The 14,628-nt window shown below is 55.1% G+C and overlaps 28 non-coding genes and 3 pseudogenes across 28 annotated transcripts; all 31 read left to right on the forward strand.

Moving 5' to 3' along the window:
- The first annotated feature begins 249 nt into the window (after nucleotides 1–249).
- LOC135600890 (5S ribosomal RNA) lies at nucleotides 250–368 on the forward strand. Its single transcript, XR_010483201.1, has one exon. It is a non-coding gene; the product is annotated as a 5S ribosomal RNA (ribosomal RNA).
- Nucleotides 369–718: 350 nt separating this feature from the next.
- On the forward strand, nucleotides 719–836 carry LOC135599674 (5S ribosomal RNA). Its single transcript, XR_010482020.1, has one exon. It is a non-coding gene; the product is annotated as a 5S ribosomal RNA (ribosomal RNA).
- Nucleotides 837–1,186: 350 nt separating this feature from the next.
- LOC135602394 (5S ribosomal RNA) lies at nucleotides 1,187–1,305 on the forward strand. The gene has a single exon (XR_010483980.1). It is a non-coding gene; the product is annotated as a 5S ribosomal RNA (ribosomal RNA).
- Nucleotides 1,306–1,655: 350 nt separating this feature from the next.
- Nucleotides 1,656–1,773, forward strand: LOC135599673 (5S ribosomal RNA). Its single transcript, XR_010482019.1, has one exon. It is a non-coding gene; the product is annotated as a 5S ribosomal RNA (ribosomal RNA).
- Nucleotides 1,774–2,122: 349 nt separating this feature from the next.
- LOC135602723 (5S ribosomal RNA) lies at nucleotides 2,123–2,241 on the forward strand. Its single transcript, XR_010484012.1, has one exon. It is a non-coding gene; the product is annotated as a 5S ribosomal RNA (ribosomal RNA).
- A 350-nt stretch (nucleotides 2,242–2,591) lies between these two features.
- Nucleotides 2,592–2,710, forward strand: LOC135601952 (5S ribosomal RNA). Its single transcript, XR_010483936.1, has one exon. It is a non-coding gene; the product is annotated as a 5S ribosomal RNA (ribosomal RNA).
- A 350-nt stretch (nucleotides 2,711–3,060) lies between these two features.
- Nucleotides 3,061–3,179, forward strand: LOC135602405 (5S ribosomal RNA). Its single transcript, XR_010483981.1, has one exon. It is a non-coding gene; the product is annotated as a 5S ribosomal RNA (ribosomal RNA).
- Nucleotides 3,180–3,529: 350 nt separating this feature from the next.
- Nucleotides 3,530–3,648, forward strand: LOC135599824 (5S ribosomal RNA). Its single transcript, XR_010482167.1, has one exon. It is a non-coding gene; the product is annotated as a 5S ribosomal RNA (ribosomal RNA).
- A 350-nt stretch (nucleotides 3,649–3,998) lies between these two features.
- Nucleotides 3,999–4,117, forward strand: LOC135601655 (5S ribosomal RNA). The gene has a single exon (XR_010483906.1). It is a non-coding gene; the product is annotated as a 5S ribosomal RNA (ribosomal RNA).
- A 350-nt stretch (nucleotides 4,118–4,467) lies between these two features.
- On the forward strand, nucleotides 4,468–4,586 carry LOC135600462 (5S ribosomal RNA). The gene has a single exon (XR_010482783.1). It is a non-coding gene; the product is annotated as a 5S ribosomal RNA (ribosomal RNA).
- A 350-nt stretch (nucleotides 4,587–4,936) lies between these two features.
- LOC135601530 (5S ribosomal RNA) lies at nucleotides 4,937–5,055 on the forward strand. Its single transcript, XR_010483821.1, has one exon. It is a non-coding gene; the product is annotated as a 5S ribosomal RNA (ribosomal RNA).
- Nucleotides 5,056–5,405: 350 nt separating this feature from the next.
- LOC135602283 (5S ribosomal RNA) lies at nucleotides 5,406–5,523 on the forward strand (annotated as a pseudogene).
- Nucleotides 5,524–5,873: 350 nt separating this feature from the next.
- Nucleotides 5,874–5,992, forward strand: LOC135601685 (5S ribosomal RNA; annotated as a pseudogene).
- Nucleotides 5,993–6,342: 350 nt separating this feature from the next.
- Nucleotides 6,343–6,461, forward strand: LOC135599848 (5S ribosomal RNA). Its single transcript, XR_010482190.1, has one exon. It is a non-coding gene; the product is annotated as a 5S ribosomal RNA (ribosomal RNA).
- A 350-nt stretch (nucleotides 6,462–6,811) lies between these two features.
- LOC135600804 (5S ribosomal RNA) lies at nucleotides 6,812–6,930 on the forward strand. The gene has a single exon (XR_010483118.1). It is a non-coding gene; the product is annotated as a 5S ribosomal RNA (ribosomal RNA).
- Nucleotides 6,931–7,280: 350 nt separating this feature from the next.
- Nucleotides 7,281–7,399, forward strand: LOC135599684 (5S ribosomal RNA). Its single transcript, XR_010482030.1, has one exon. It is a non-coding gene; the product is annotated as a 5S ribosomal RNA (ribosomal RNA).
- A 350-nt stretch (nucleotides 7,400–7,749) lies between these two features.
- On the forward strand, nucleotides 7,750–7,868 carry LOC135601747 (5S ribosomal RNA; annotated as a pseudogene).
- Nucleotides 7,869–8,218: 350 nt separating this feature from the next.
- On the forward strand, nucleotides 8,219–8,337 carry LOC135602416 (5S ribosomal RNA). The gene has a single exon (XR_010483982.1). It is a non-coding gene; the product is annotated as a 5S ribosomal RNA (ribosomal RNA).
- A 350-nt stretch (nucleotides 8,338–8,687) lies between these two features.
- Nucleotides 8,688–8,806, forward strand: LOC135602046 (5S ribosomal RNA). Its single transcript, XR_010483946.1, has one exon. It is a non-coding gene; the product is annotated as a 5S ribosomal RNA (ribosomal RNA).
- Nucleotides 8,807–9,156: 350 nt separating this feature from the next.
- Nucleotides 9,157–9,275, forward strand: LOC135600728 (5S ribosomal RNA). Its single transcript, XR_010483042.1, has one exon. It is a non-coding gene; the product is annotated as a 5S ribosomal RNA (ribosomal RNA).
- Nucleotides 9,276–9,625: 350 nt separating this feature from the next.
- Nucleotides 9,626–9,744, forward strand: LOC135600353 (5S ribosomal RNA). Its single transcript, XR_010482676.1, has one exon. It is a non-coding gene; the product is annotated as a 5S ribosomal RNA (ribosomal RNA).
- Nucleotides 9,745–10,094: 350 nt separating this feature from the next.
- On the forward strand, nucleotides 10,095–10,213 carry LOC135600354 (5S ribosomal RNA). The gene has a single exon (XR_010482677.1). It is a non-coding gene; the product is annotated as a 5S ribosomal RNA (ribosomal RNA).
- A 350-nt stretch (nucleotides 10,214–10,563) lies between these two features.
- On the forward strand, nucleotides 10,564–10,682 carry LOC135602427 (5S ribosomal RNA). The gene has a single exon (XR_010483983.1). It is a non-coding gene; the product is annotated as a 5S ribosomal RNA (ribosomal RNA).
- A 350-nt stretch (nucleotides 10,683–11,032) lies between these two features.
- On the forward strand, nucleotides 11,033–11,151 carry LOC135600645 (5S ribosomal RNA). The gene has a single exon (XR_010482963.1). It is a non-coding gene; the product is annotated as a 5S ribosomal RNA (ribosomal RNA).
- A 350-nt stretch (nucleotides 11,152–11,501) lies between these two features.
- On the forward strand, nucleotides 11,502–11,620 carry LOC135601020 (5S ribosomal RNA). The gene has a single exon (XR_010483326.1). It is a non-coding gene; the product is annotated as a 5S ribosomal RNA (ribosomal RNA).
- Nucleotides 11,621–11,970: 350 nt separating this feature from the next.
- Nucleotides 11,971–12,089, forward strand: LOC135599630 (5S ribosomal RNA). Its single transcript, XR_010481977.1, has one exon. It is a non-coding gene; the product is annotated as a 5S ribosomal RNA (ribosomal RNA).
- Nucleotides 12,090–12,439: 350 nt separating this feature from the next.
- LOC135602057 (5S ribosomal RNA) lies at nucleotides 12,440–12,558 on the forward strand. Its single transcript, XR_010483947.1, has one exon. It is a non-coding gene; the product is annotated as a 5S ribosomal RNA (ribosomal RNA).
- Nucleotides 12,559–12,908: 350 nt separating this feature from the next.
- Nucleotides 12,909–13,027, forward strand: LOC135599825 (5S ribosomal RNA). Its single transcript, XR_010482168.1, has one exon. It is a non-coding gene; the product is annotated as a 5S ribosomal RNA (ribosomal RNA).
- A 350-nt stretch (nucleotides 13,028–13,377) lies between these two features.
- LOC135600729 (5S ribosomal RNA) lies at nucleotides 13,378–13,496 on the forward strand. The gene has a single exon (XR_010483043.1). It is a non-coding gene; the product is annotated as a 5S ribosomal RNA (ribosomal RNA).
- A 350-nt stretch (nucleotides 13,497–13,846) lies between these two features.
- Nucleotides 13,847–13,965, forward strand: LOC135600355 (5S ribosomal RNA). Its single transcript, XR_010482678.1, has one exon. It is a non-coding gene; the product is annotated as a 5S ribosomal RNA (ribosomal RNA).
- Nucleotides 13,966–14,315: 350 nt separating this feature from the next.
- Nucleotides 14,316–14,434, forward strand: LOC135602440 (5S ribosomal RNA). The gene has a single exon (XR_010483984.1). It is a non-coding gene; the product is annotated as a 5S ribosomal RNA (ribosomal RNA).
- The last annotated feature ends 194 nt before the right edge of the window (nucleotides 14,435–14,628 follow it).

Consider the following 14,628-nt stretch of genomic DNA (forward strand, 5'->3'; position numbering starts at 1 on the left):
CTCGGAGAGAGTTTTCTGGATTGGGGTCGCAATAGCGATTCCGAGTTCGATCTAGAAAGTGCCGATGGTTTCTGCACGCGCTTGCCGTGACCGATACGCAGTCGTCGGGCTAGGGCTCGGAGAGAGCTTGCAATAGGGATTTCATGAACGTTCGAGAAAGCGCCGACGGTTTCGTGACGGGCAAGAGGCTCCGGACGTTGATGCGCCGATCGCGACGTGAACATAGGCGAGGGAGGAAGCACGCGAAACGGGTGCGATAATGCCAGCACTAAATCACTGGATCCCATCAAAACTCTGAAGTTAAGCATGCTTGGGCCAGAGTAGTACTAGGATGGGTGACCCTCTGGGAAGTCCTCGTGTTGCACTCCTCTGTGCATCCCGGGAAACGAAACATCTCCCGTAGAGCTCCGAGACGATTGTTTTGGGGCTGGAAATTTGCTGTGACCGCTACGCTGTCAGTATCGAGGGGCTCGGAAAGAGCTTTCCGGATTGGGGTCGCAATAGCGATTCCGAGATCGTTCTAGAAAGTGCCGATTTTTTCGGCACGGGCTTGCCGTGACCGATACGCAGTCGTCGGGCTAGGGCTCGGAGAGAGCTTGCAATAGGGATTTCGAGACCGTTCGAGAAAGCGCCGACGGTTTCGTGACTGGCAAGAGGCTCCGGACGTTGATATGCCGACCGCGACGTGCACATAGGCGAGGGACGAAGCACGTGAAATGGGTGCGATAATGCCAGCACTAAATCACCGGATCCCATCAAAACTCCGAAGTTAAGCGTGCTTGGGCAAGAGTAGTACTAGGATGGGTGACCCTTGGGAAGTCCTCGTGTTGCACTCCTTTTTGCATCCCGGGATACGAAACATCTCCCGTAGAGCTCCGAGACGATTGTTTTGGGGCTCGAAATTTGCTGTGACCGCTACGCTGTCAGTATCGAGGGGCTCGGAGAGAGCTTTCCGGATTGGGGTCGCAATAGCGATTCCGAGATCATTCTAGAAAGTGCCGATGGTTTCGGCACGTGCTTGCCGTGACCGATACGCAGTCGTCGGGCTTGGGCTCGGAGAGAGCTTGCAATAGGGATTTCGAGACCGTTCGAGAAAGCGCAGACAGTTTCGTGACGGGCAAGAGGCTCCGGACGTTGATGCGCCGACTGCGACGTGCACATAGGCGAGGGACGAAGCACGCGAAACGGGTGCGATAATGCCAGCACTAAATCACCGGATCCCATCAAAACTCCGAAGTTAAGCGTGCTTGGGCCAGAGTAGTACTAGGATGGGTGACCCCCAGGGAAGTCCTCGTGTTGCACTCCTTTTTGCATCGCGGGATACGAAACATCTCCCGTAGAGCTCCGAGACGATTGTTTTGGGGCTCGAAATTTGCCATGACCGCTACGCTGTCTGTATCGAGGGGCTCGGAGAGAGCTTTCCGGATTGGGGTCGCAATAGCGATTCCGAGTTCGTTCTAGAAAGTGCCGATGGTTTCGGCACGTGCTTGCCGTGACCGATACGCAGTCGTCGGGCTAGGGCTCGGAGAGAGCTTGCAATAGGGATTTCGAGACCGTTCGAGAAAGCGCCGACGGTTTCGTGATGGGCAAGAGGCTCCGGACGTTGATGCGCCGACCGCGACGTGCACATAGGCGAGGGACGAAGCACGCGAAATGGGTGCGATAATGCCAGCACTAAATCACCGGATCACATCAAAACTCCGAAGTTAAGCGTGCTTGGGCCAGAGTAGTACTAGGATGGGTGACCCCCTGGGAATCCTCGTGTTGCACTCCTTTTTGCATCCCGGGATACGAAACATCTCACGTAGAGTTCTGAGACTATTGTTTTGGGGCTCGAAATTTCTGTGACCGCTACGTTGTCAGTATCGAGGGGCTCGGAGAGAGCTTTCCGGATTGGGGTCGCAATAGCGATTCCGAGTTCGTTCTAGAAAGTGCCGATGGTTTCTGCACGCGCTTGCCGTGACCGATACGCAATCGTCGGGCTACGGCTCGGAGAGAGCTTGCAATAGGGATTTTGAGACCGTTCGAGAAAGCGCCGATGGTTTCGTGATGGGCAAGAGGCTCCGGACGTTGATGCGCTGACCGCGACGTGCACATAGGCGAGGGACGAAGCACGCGAAATGGGTGCGATAATGCCAGCACTAAATCACCGGATCACATCCAAACTCCGAAGTTAAGCGTGCTTGGGCCAGAGTAGTACTAGGATGGGTGACCCCCTGGGAAGTCCTCGTGTTGCACTCCTTTTTGCATTCCGGGATACGAAACATCTCCCGTAGAGCTCCGAGACAATTGTTTTTGGGCTGGAAATTTGCTGTGACCGCTACGCAGTCAGTATCGAGGGGCTCGGAGAGAGCTTTTCGGATAGAAGTCGCAATAGCGATTCCGAGTTCGTTCTAGAAAGTGCCGATGGTTTCGGCACGTGCTTGTCGTGACCGATACGCAGTCGTCGGGCTAGGGCTCGGAGAGAGCTTGCAATAGGGATTTCGTGAACCTTCGAGAAAGTGCCGACGGTTTAGTGACGGGCAAGAGGCTCCGGACGTTGAAGCGCTAATCGCGACGTGAACATAGGCGAGGGAAGAAGCACGCAAAACGGGTGCGATAATGCCAGCACTAAATCACCGGATCCCATCAAAACTCCGAAGTTAAGCGTGCATGGGCCAGAGTAGTACTAGGATGGGTGACCCCCTGGGAAGTCCTCGTGTTGCACTCCTTTTTGCATCGCGGGATACGAAACATCTCCCGTAGAGCTCCGAGACGATTGTTTTGGGGCTCAAAATTTGCCGTGACCGCTACGCTGTCAGTATCGAGGGGCTCGGAGAGAGCTTTCCGGATTGAGGTCGCAAAAGCGATTCCGAGTTCGTTCTAGAAAGTGCCGATGGTTTCGCCACGTGCTTGCCGTGACCGATACGCGGTCGTCGGGCTAGGGCTCGGAGAGAGCTTGCAATAGGGATTTCGTGAACGTTCGAGAAAGTGCCGACGGTTTAGTGACGGGCAAGAGGCTCCGGACGTTGATGCGCCGATCGCGACGTGAACATAGGCGAAGGACGAAGCACGCGAAACGGGTGCGATAATGCCAGCACTAAATCACCGGATCCCATCAAAACTCCGAAGTTAAGCGTGCTTGGGCCAGAGTAGTACTAGGATGGGTGACCCCCAGGGAAGTCCTCGTGTTGCACTCCTTTTTGCATCGCGGGAAACGAAACATCTCCCGTAGAGCTCCGAGACGATTGTTTTGGGGCTCGAAATTTGCCGTGACCGCTACGCAGTCAGTATCGAGGGGCTCGGAGAGTGCTTTACGGATTGGGGTCGCAATAGCGATTCCGAGTTCGTTCTAGAAAGTGCCGATGGTTTCGGCACGTGCTTGCCGTGACCGATACGCAATCGTCGGGCTAGGGCTCGGAGAGAGCTTGCAATAGGGATTTCGTTAACGTTCGAGAAAGTGCCGACGGTTTAGTGACGGGCAAGAGGCTCCGGACGTTGAAGCGCTAATCGCGACGTGAACATAGGCGAGGGACGAAGCACACAAAACGGGTGCGATAATGCCAGCACTAAATCACCGGATCCCATCAAAACTCCGAAGTTAAGCGTGCTTGGGCCAGAGTAGTACTAGGATGGGTGACCCCCTGGGAATTCCTCATGTTGCACTCCTTTTTGCATCCCGGGATACGAAACATCTCCCGTAGAGCTCCGAGATGATTATTTTGGGGCTGGAAATTTGCCGTGACCGCTACGCTGTCAGTATCGAGGGGCTCGGAGAGAGCTTTCCGGATTGGGGTCGCAATAGCGATTCCGAGTTCGTTCTAGAAAGTGCCGATGGTTTCGGCACGTGCTTGCCGTGGCCGATACGCAATCGTCGGGCTAGGGCTCGGAGAGAGCTTGCAATAGGGATTTCGTGAACGATCGAGAAAGTGCCGACGGTTTAGTGACGGGCAAGAGGCTCCGGACGTTGATGCGCCGATCGCGACGTGAACATAGGCGAGGGACGAAGCACGCGAAACGGGTGCGATAATGCCAGCACTAAATCACCGGATCCTATCAGAACTCCGAAGTTAAGCGTGCTTGGGCCAGAGTAGTACTAGGATGGGTGACCCCCAGGGAAGTCCTCGTGTTGCACTCCTTTTTGCATCGCGGGAAACGAAACATCTCCCGTACAGCTCCGAGACGATTGTTTTGGGGCTCGAAATTTGCCGTGACCGCTACGCAGTCAGTATCGAGGGGCTCGGAGAGTGCTTTACGGATTGGGGTCGCAATAGCGATTCCGAGTTCGTTCTAGAAAGTGCCGATGGTTTCGGCACGTGCTTGCCGTGACCGATACGCAATCGTCGGGCTAGGGCTCGGAGACAGCTTGCAATAGGGATTTCGTGAACGTTCGAGAAAGTGCCGACGGTTTAGTGATGGGCAAGAGGCTCCGGACCTTGATGCGCCGATCGCGACGTGAACATAGGCGAGGGACGAAGCACGCGAATCGGGTGCGATAATGCCAGCACTAAATCACCGGATCCCATCAAAACTCCGAAGTTAAGCGTGCTTGGGCCAGAGTAGTACTAGGATGGGTGACCCCCTGGGAAGTCCTCGTGTTGCACTCCTTTTTGCATCGCGGGATACGAAACATCTCCCGTAGAGCTCCGAGACGATTGTTTTGGGGCTCGAAATTTGCCGTGACCGCTACGCTGTCAGTATCGAGGGGCTCGGAGAGAGCTTTCCGGATTGGGGTCGCAATAGCGATTCCGAGTTCGTTCTAGAAAGTGCCGATGATTTCTGCACGCGCTTGCAGTGACCGATACGCAGTCATCGGGCTAGGGCTCGGAGAGATCTTGCAATAGGGATTTCGAGACCGTTCGAGAAAGCGCCGACGGTTTCGTGACGGGCAAGAGGCTCCGGACGTTGATGCGTCGACTGCGACGTGCACATAGGCGAGGGACGAAGCACGCGAAATGTGTGCGATAATGCCAACACTAAATCACCAGATCCCATCAAAACTCCAAAGTTAAGCGTGCTTGGGCCAGAGTAGTACTAGGATGGGTGACCCCCTGGGAAGTCCTCGTGTTGCACTCCTTTTTGCATCCCGGGATACGAAACATCTCCCGTAGAGCTCCGAGACGATTGTTTTGGGGCTCGAAATTTGCGGCGACTGCTACGCTATCAGTATCGAGGGGCTCGGAGAGAGCTTTCCGGATTGGGGTCGCCATAGTGATTCCGAGTTCATTCTAGAAAGTGCCGATGGTTTCGGCACGTGCTTGCCGTGACCGATACGCAGTCGTCGGGCTAGGGCTCGGAGAGAGCATGCAATAGGGATTTCGTGAACGTTCGAGAAAGTGCCGACGGTTTAGTGACGGGCAAGAGGCTCCGGACGTTGATGCGCCGATCGCGACGTGAACATAGGCGAGGGACGAAGCACGCGAAACGGGTGCGATAATGCCAACACTAAATCACCGGATCCCATCAAAACTCCGAAGTAAACGTGCTTGGGCCAGAGTAGTACTAGGATGGGTGACCCCCTGGGAAGTACTCGTGTTGCACTCCTTTTTGCATCCCGGGATACGAAACATCATCCGTAGAGCTCCGAGACGATTGTTTTGGGGCTCGAAATTTGCTGTGACCGCTACGCTGTCAGCATCGAGGGGCTCGGAGAGAGCTTTCCGGATTGGGGTCGCAATAGCGATTCCGAGTTCGTTCTAGAAAGTGCCGATGGTTTCGGCACGTGCTTGCCGTGACCGATACGCAATCGTCGGGCTAGGGCTCGGAGAGAGCTTGCAATAGGGATTTCGTGAACGATCGAGAAAGTGCCGACGGTTTAGTGACGGGCAAGAGGCTCCGGACGTTGATGCGCCGTTCGCGACGTGAACATAGGCGAGGGACGTAGCACGTGAAACGGGTGCGATAATGCCAGCACTAAATCACCGGATCCCATCAAAACTCCGAAGTTAAGCGTGCTTGGGCTAGAGTAGTCCTAGTAAGGGTGATCCCCTGGGAAGTCCTCGTGTTGCACTCCTTTTTGCATCCCGGGATACGAAACATCATCCGTAGAGCTCCGAGATGATTGTTTTGGGGCTCGAAATTTGCTGTGACCGCTACGCTGTCCGTATCGAGGGGCTCGGAGAGAGCTTTCCGGATTGGGGTCGCAATATCGATTCCGAGTTCGTTCTAGAAAGTGCCGATGGTTTCGGCACGTGCTTGCCGTGACCGATACGCAGTCGTCGGGGTAGGGCTCGGAGAGAGCTTGCAATAGGGATTTCGTGAACGTTCGAGAAAGTGCCGACGGTTTAGTGACGGGCAAGAGGCTCCGGACGTTGATGAGCCGATCGCAACGTGAACATAGGCGAGGGACGAAGCATGCGAAACGGGTGCGATAATGCCAGCACTAAATCACCGGATCCCATCAAAACTCCGAAGTTAAGCGTGCTTGGGATAGAGTAGTACTAGGATGGGTGACCCCCTGGGAAGTCCTCGTGTTGCACTCCTTTTTGCATCGCGGGATACGAAACATCTCCCGTAGAGCTCCGAGACGATTGTTTTGGGGCTCGAAATTTGCCGTGACCGCTACGCAGTCAGTATCGAGGGGCTCGGAGAGAGCTTTCCGGATTGGGGTCGCAATAGTGATTCCGAGTTCGTTCTAGAAAGTGCCGATGGTTTCCGCACGTGCTTGCCGTGACCGATACGCAGTCGTTGGGCTAGGGCTCGGAGAGAGCTTGCAATAGGGATTTCGAGACCGTTCGAGAAAGCGCCGACGGTTTCGTGACTGGCAAGAGGCTCCGGACGTTGATACGCCGACCGCGACGTGCACATAGGCGAGGGACGAAGCACGCTAAATGGGTGCGATAATGCCAACACTAAATCACCGGATCCCATCAAAACTCCGAAGTTAAGCGTGCTTGGGCCAGAGTAGTACTAGGATGGGTGTCCCCCTAGGAAGTCCTCGTGTTGCACTCCTTTTTGCATCCCGGGATACGAAACATCATCCGTAGATCTCCGAGACGATTGTTTTGGGGCTCAAAATTTGCTGTGATCGCTACGCTGTCATTATCGAGGGGCTCGGAGAGAGCTTTCCGGATTGGGGTCGCAATAGCGATTCCGAGTTCGTTCTAGAAAGTGCCGATGGTTTTGGCACGTGCTTGCCGTGACCGATACGCAGTCGTCGGGCTAGGGCTCGGAGAGAGCTTGCAATAGGGATTTCGTGAACGTTCGAGAAAGTGCCGACGGTTTAGTGACGGGCAAGAGGCTCCGGACGTTGATGCGCCGATCGCGACGTGAACATAGGCGAGGGACGAAGCACGCGAAACGGGTGCGATAATGCCAGCACTAAATCACCGGATCCCGTCAAAACTCCGAAGTTAAGCGTGCTTGGGCCAGAGTAGTAGTAGGATGGGTGACCCCCTGGGAAGTCCTCGTGTTGCACTCCTTTTTGCATCGCGGGATACAAAACATCTCCCGTAGAGCTCCGAGACGATTGTTTTGGGGCTCGAAATTTGCCGTGACAGCTACGCTGTCAGTATCGAGGGGCTCGGAGAGAGCTTTCCGGATTGGGATCGCAATAGCGATTCTGAGTTCGTTCTAGAAAGTGCCGATGGTTTCGGCACGTGCTTGCCATGACCGATACGCAGTCGTCGGGCTAGGGCTCGGAGAGAGCTTGCAATAGGGATTTCGAGACCGTTCGAGAAAGCACCGACGGTTTCGTGACTGGCAAGAGGTTCCGGACGTTGATACGCCGACCGCGACGTGCACAGAGGCGAGGGATGAAGCACGCGAAATAGGTGCGATAATGCCAACACTAAATCACCGGATCCCATCAAAACTCCGAAGTTAAGCGTGCTTGGGCCAGAGTAGTACTAGGATGAGTGACCCCCTGGGAAGTCCGTGTGTTGCACTCCTTTTTGCATCCCGGGATACGAAACATCGCCCGTAGAGCTCCGAGATGATTGTTTTGGGGCTGGAACTTTGTCGTGACCACTACGCTGTCAGTATCGAGGGGCTCGGAGAGAGCTTTCCGGATTGGGGTCGCAATTGCGATTCCGAGTTCGTTCTAGAAAGTGCCGATGGTTTCGGCACGTGCTTGCCGTGACCGATACGCAGTCGTCGGGCAAGGGCTCGGAGAGAGCTTGCAATAGGGATTTCGTGAACGTTCGAGAAAGTGCCGACGGTTTAGTGACGGGCAAGAGGCTCCGGACGTTGATGCGCCGATCGCGACGTGAACATAGGCGAGGAACGAAGCACGCGAAACGGGTGCGATAATGCCAGCACTAAATCACCGGATCCCATCAAAACTCCGAAGTTAAGCGTGCTTGGGCCAGAGTAGTACTAGGATGGGTGACCCCCAGGGAAGTCCTCGTGTTGCACTCCTTTTTGCATCGCGGGATACGAAACATCTCCCGTAGAGCTCCGAGACGATTGTTTTGGGGCTCGAAATTTGCCGTGACCGCTACGCTGTTAGTATCGAGGGGCTCGGAGAGAGCTTTCCGGATTGGGGTCGCAATAGCGATTCCGAGTTCGTTCTAGAAAGTGCCGATGGTTTCGGCACGTGCTTGCCGTGACCGATACGTAGTCGTCGGGCTAGGGCTCGGAGAGAGCTTGCAATAGGGATTTCGAGACCGTTCGAGAAAGCGCCGACGGTTTCGTGACTGGCAAGAGGCTCCAGACGTTGATACGCCGACCGCGACGTGCACATAGGCGAGGGACGAAGCACGCGAAATGGGTGCGATAATGCCAGCACAAAATCACCGGATCCCATCAAAACTCCGAAGTTAAGCGTGCTTGGGCCAGAGTAGTACTAGGATGGGTGACCCCCTGGGAAGTCCGTGTGTTGCACTCCTTTTTGCATCCCGGGATACGAAACATCTCCCGTAGAGCTCCGAGACGATTGTTTTGGGGCTGGAAATTTGCTGTGACCGCTACGCTGTCAGTATCGAGGGGCTCGGAGAGAGCTTTCCGGATTGGGGTCACAATAGCGATTCCGATTTCGTTCTAGAAAGTGCCGATGGTTTCGGCACGTGCTTGCCGTGACCGATACGCAGTCGTCGGGCTAGGGCTCGGAGAGAGCTTGCAATAGGGATTTCGTGAACGTTCGAGAAAGTGCCGACGGTTTAGTGACGGGCAAGAGACTCCGGTCGTTGATGCGCCGATCGCGACGTGAACATAGGCGAGGGACGAAGCACGCGAAACGGGTGCGATAATGCCCGCACTAAATCACCGGATCCCATCAAAACTCCGAAGTTAAGCGTGCTTGGGCCAGAGTAGTCCTAGGATGGGTGATCCCCTGGGAAGTCCTCGTGTTGCACTCCTTTTTGCATCCCGGGATACGAAACATCATCCGTAGAGCTCCGAGACGATTGTTTTGGGGCTGGAAATTTGCTGTGACCGCTACGCTGTCAGTATCGAGGGGCTCGGAGAGAGCTTTCCGGATTTGGGTCGCAATAGCGATTCCGAGTTCGTTCTAGAAAGTGCCGATGGTTTCGGCACGTGCTTGCCGTGACCGATACGCAGTCGTCGGGCTAGGGCTCGGAGAGAGCTTGCAATAGGGATTTCGTGAACGTTCGAGAAAGTGCCGACGGTTTAGTGACGGGCAAGAGGCTCCGGACGTTGATGCGCCGATCGCGACGTGAACATAGGCGAGGGACGTAGCATGTGAAACGGGTGCGATAATGCCAGCACTAAATCACCGGATCCCATCAAAACTCCGAAGTTAAGCGTGCTTGGGCCAGAGTAGTCCTAGGATGGGTGATCCCCTGGGAAGTCCTCGTGTTGCACTCCTTTTTGCATCCCGGGATACGAAACTTCATCCGTAGAGCTCCGAGACGATTGTTTTGGGGCTGGAAATTTGCTGTGACCGCTACGCTGTCAGTATCGAGGGGCTCGGAGAGAGCTTTCCGGATTGGGGTCGCAATAGCGATTCCGAGTTCGTTCTAGAAAGTGCCGATGGTTTCGGCACGTGCTTGCCGTGACCGATACGCAGTCGTCGGGCTACGGCTCGGAGAGAGCTTGCAATAGGGATTTCGTGAACGTTCGAGAAAGTGCCGACGGTTTAGTGACGGGCAAGAGGCTCCGGACGTTGATGCGCCGATCGCGACGTGAACATAGGCGAGGGACGTAGCATGTGAAACGGGTGCGATAATGCCAGCACTAAATCACCGGATCCCATCAAAACTCCGAAGTTAAGCGTGCTTGGGCCAGAGTAGTCCTAGGATGGGTGATCCCCTGGGAAGTCCTCGTGTTGCACTCCTTTTTGCATCCCGGGATACGAAACTTCATCCGTAGAGCTCCGAGACGATTGTTTTGGGGCTGGAAATTTGCTGTGACCGCTACGCTGTCAGTATCGAGGGGCTCGGAGAGAGCTTTCCGGATTGGGGTCGCAATAGCGATTCCGAGTTCGTTCTAGAAAGTGCCGATGGTTTCGGCACGTGCTTGCCGTGACCGATACGCAGTCGTTGGGCTAGGGCTCGGAGAGAGCTTGCAATAGGGATTTCGTGAACGTTCGAGAAAGTGCCGACGGTTTAGTGACGGGCAAGAAGCTCCGGACGTTGATGCGCCGATCGCGACGTGAACATAGGCGAGGGATGAAACACGCGAAACGGGTGCGATAATGCCAGCACTAAATCACCGGATCCCATCAAAACTCCGAAGTTAAGCGTGCTTGGGCCAGAGTAGTACTAGGATGGGTGACCCCCAGGGAAGTCCTCGTGTTGCACTCCTTTTTGCATCGCGGGATACGAAACATCTCCCGTAGAGCTCCGAGACGATTGTTTTGGGGCTCGAAATTTGCCATGACCGCTACGATGTCAGTATCGAGGGGCTCGGAGAGAGCTTTCCGGATTGGGGTCGCAATAGCGATTCCGAGTTCGTTCTAGAAAGTGCCGATGGTTTCGGCACGTGCTTGCCGTGACCGATACGTAGTCGTCGGGCTAGGGCTCGGAGAGAGCTTGCAATAGGGATTTCGGGACCGTTCGAGAAAGCGCCGACGGTTTCGTGACTGGCAAGAGGCTCCGGACGTTGATACGCCGACCGCGACGTGCACATAGGCGAGGGACGAAGCACGCGAAACGGGTGCGATAATGCTAGCACTAAATCACCGGATCCTATCAAAACTCCGAAGTTAAGCGTGCTTGGGCCAGAGTAGTACTAGGATGGGTGACCCCCAGGGAAGTCCTCGTGTTGCACTCCTTTTTGCATCGCGGGATACGAAACATCTCCCGTAGAGCTCCGAGACGATTGTTTTGGGGCTCGAAATTTGCCATGATCGCTACGCTGTCAGTATCGAGGGGCTCGGAGAGAGCTTTCCGGATTGGGGTCGCAATAGCGATTCCGAGTTCGTTCTAGAAAGTGCCGATGGTTTCGGCACGTGCTTGCCGTGACCGATACGTAGTCGTCGGGCTAGGGCTCGGAGAGAGCTTGCAATAGGGATTTCGAGACCGTTCGAGAAAGCGCCGACGGTTTCGTGACTGGCAAGAGGCTCCGGACGTTGATACGCCGACCGCGACGTGCACATAGGCGAGGGACGAAGCACGCGAAATGGGTGCGATAATGCCAACACTAAATCACCGGATCCCATCAAAACTCCGAAGTTAAGCGTGCTTGGGCCAGAGTCGTACTAGGATGGGTGACCCCCTAGGAAGTCCTCGTGTTGCACTCCTTTTTGCATCCCGGGATACGAAACATCATCCGTAGATCTCCGAGACGATTGTTTTGGGGCTCAAAATTTGCTGTGATCGCTACGCTGTCAGTATCGAGGGGCTCGGAGAGAGCTTTCCGGATTGGGGTCGCAAAAGCGATTCCGAGTTCGTTCTAGAAAGTGCCGATGGTTTCGGCACGTGCTTGCCGTGACCGATACGCAGTCGTCGGGCTAGGGCTCGGAGAGAGCTTGCAATAGGGATTTCGTGAACGTTCGAGAAAGTGCCGACGGTTTAGTGACGGGCAAGAGGCTCCGGACGTTGATGCGCCGATCGCGACGTGAACATAGGCGAGGGACGAAGCACGCGAAACGGGTGCGATAATGCCAGCACTAAATCACCGGATCCCATCAAAACTCCGAAGTTAAGCGTGCTTGGGCCAAAGTAGTACTAGGATGGGTGACCCCCTGGGAAGTCCTCGTGTTGCACTCCTTTTTGCATCCCGGGATACGAAACATCATCCGTAGAGCTCCGAGACGATTGTTTTGGGGCTCGAAATTTGCTGTGACCGCTACGCTATCAGCATCGAGGGGCTCGGAGAGAGCTTTCCGGATTGGGGTCGCAATAGCGATTCCGAGTTCGTTCTAGAAAGTGCCGATGGTTTCGGCACGTGCTTGCCGTGACCGATACGCAGTCGTCGGGCTAGGGCTCGGAGAGAGCTTGCAATAGGGATTTCGTGAACGATCGAGAAAGTGCCGACGGTTTAGTGACGGGCAAGAGGCTCCAGACGTTGATACGCCGACCGCGACGTGCACATAGGCGAGGGACGAAGCACGCGAAATGGGTGCGATAATGCCAGCACAAAATCACCGGATCCCATCAAAACTCCGAAGTTAAGCGTGCTTGGGCCAGAGTAGTACTAGGATGGGTGACCCCCTGGGAAGTCCGTGTGTTGCACTCCTTTTTGCATCCCGGGATACGAAACATCTCCCGTAGAGCTCCGAGACGATTGTTTTGGGGCTGGAAATTTGCTGTGACCGCTACGCTGTCAGTATCGAGGGGCTCGGAGAGAGCTTTCCGGATTGGGGTCACAATAGCGATTCCGATTTCGTTCTAGAAAGTGCCGATGGTTTCGGCACGTGCTTGCCGTGACCGATACGCAGTCGTCGGGCTAGGGCTCGGAGAGAGCTTGCAATAGGGATTTCGAGACCGTTCGAGAAAGCGCCGACGGTTTCGTGACTGGCAAGAGGCTCCAGACGTTGATACGCCGACCGCGACGTGCACATAGGCGAGGGACGAAGCACGCGAAATGGGTGCGATAATGCCAGCACAAAATCACCGGATCCCATCAAAACTCCGATGTTAAGCGTGCTTGGGCCAGAGTAGTACTAGGATGGGTGACCCCCTGGGAAGTCCGTGTGTTGCACTCCTTTTTGCATCCCGGGATACGAAACATCTCCCGTAGAGCTCCGAGACGATTGTTTTGGGGCTGGAAATTTGCTGTGACCGCTACGCTGTCAGTATCGAGGGGCTCGGAGAGAGCTTTCCGGATTGGGGTCACAATAGCGATTCCGATTTCGTTCTAGAAAGTGCCGATGGTTTCGGCACGTGCTTGCCGTGACCGATACGCAGTCGTCGGGCTAGGGCTCGGAGAGAGCTTGCAATAGGGATTTCGTGAACGTTCGAGAAAGTGCCGACGGTTTAGTGACGGGCAAGAGACTCCGGTCGTTGATGCGCCGATCGCGACGTGAACATAGGCGAGGGACGAAGCACGCGAAACGGGTGCGATAATGCCCGCACTAAATCACCGGATCCCATCAAAACTCCGAAGTTAAGCGTGCTTGGGCCAGAGTAGTCCTAGGATGGGTGATCCCCTGGGAAGTCCTCGTGTTGCACTCCTTTTTGCATCCCGGGATACGAAACATCATCCGTAGAGCTCCGAGACGATTGTTTTGGGGCTGGAAATTTGCTGTGACCGCTACGCTGTCAGTATCGAGGGGCTCGGAGAGAGCTTTCCGGATTTGGGTCGCAATAGCGATTCCGAGTTCGTTCTAGAAAGTGCCGATGGTTTCGGCACGTGCTTGCCGTGACAGATACGCAGTCGTCGGGCTAGGGCTCGGAGAGAGCTTGCAATAGGGATTTCGTGAACGTTCGAGAAAGTGCCGACGGTTTAGTGACGGGCAAGAGGCTCCGGACGTTGATGCGCCGATCGCGACGTGAACATAGGCGAGGGACGTAGCATGTGAAACGGGTGCGATAATGCCAGCACTAAATCACCGGATCCCATCAAAACTCCGAAGTTAAGCGTGCTTGGGCCAGAGTAGTCCTAGGATGGGTGATCCCCTGGGAAGTCCTCGTGTTGCACTCCTTTTTGCATCCAGGGATACGAAACTTCATCCGTAGAGCTCCGAGACGATTGTTTTGGGGCTGGAAATTTGCTGTGACCGCTACGCTGTCAGTATCGAGGGGCTCGGAGAGAGCTTTCCGGATTGGGGTCGCAATAGCGATTCCGAGTTCGTTCTAGAAAGTGCCGATGGTTTCGGCACGTGCTTGCCGTGACCGATACGCAGTCGTTGGGCTAGGGCTCGGAGAGAGCTTGCAATAGGGATTTCGTGAACGTTCGAGAAAGTGCCGACGGTTTAGTGACGGGCAAGAAGCTCCGGACGTTGATGCGCCGATCGCGACGTGAACATAGGCGAGGGATGAAACACGCGAAACGGGTGCGATAATGCCAGCACTAAATCACCGGATCCCATCAAAACTCCGAAGTTAAGCGTGCTTGGGCCAGAGTAGTACTAGGATGGGTGACCCCCAGGGAAGTCCTCGTGTTGCACTCCTTTTTGCATCGCGGGATACGAAACATCTCCCGTAGAGCTCCGAGACGATTGTTTTGGGGCTCGAAATTTGCCATGACCGCTACGATGTCAGTATCGAGGGGCTCGGAGAGAGCTTTCCGGATTGGGGTCGCAATAGCGATTCCGAGTTCGTTCTAGATAGTGCCGATGGTTTCGGCACGTGCTTGCCGTGACCG

The sequence above is a fragment of the Musa acuminata genome, chromosome BXJ2-1, assembly GCF_036884655.1.
Source record: "Musa acuminata AAA Group cultivar baxijiao chromosome BXJ2-1, Cavendish_Baxijiao_AAA, whole genome shotgun sequence".
In the NCBI taxonomy this organism is placed as follows: Eukaryota; Viridiplantae; Streptophyta; class Magnoliopsida; order Zingiberales; family Musaceae; genus Musa; species Musa acuminata.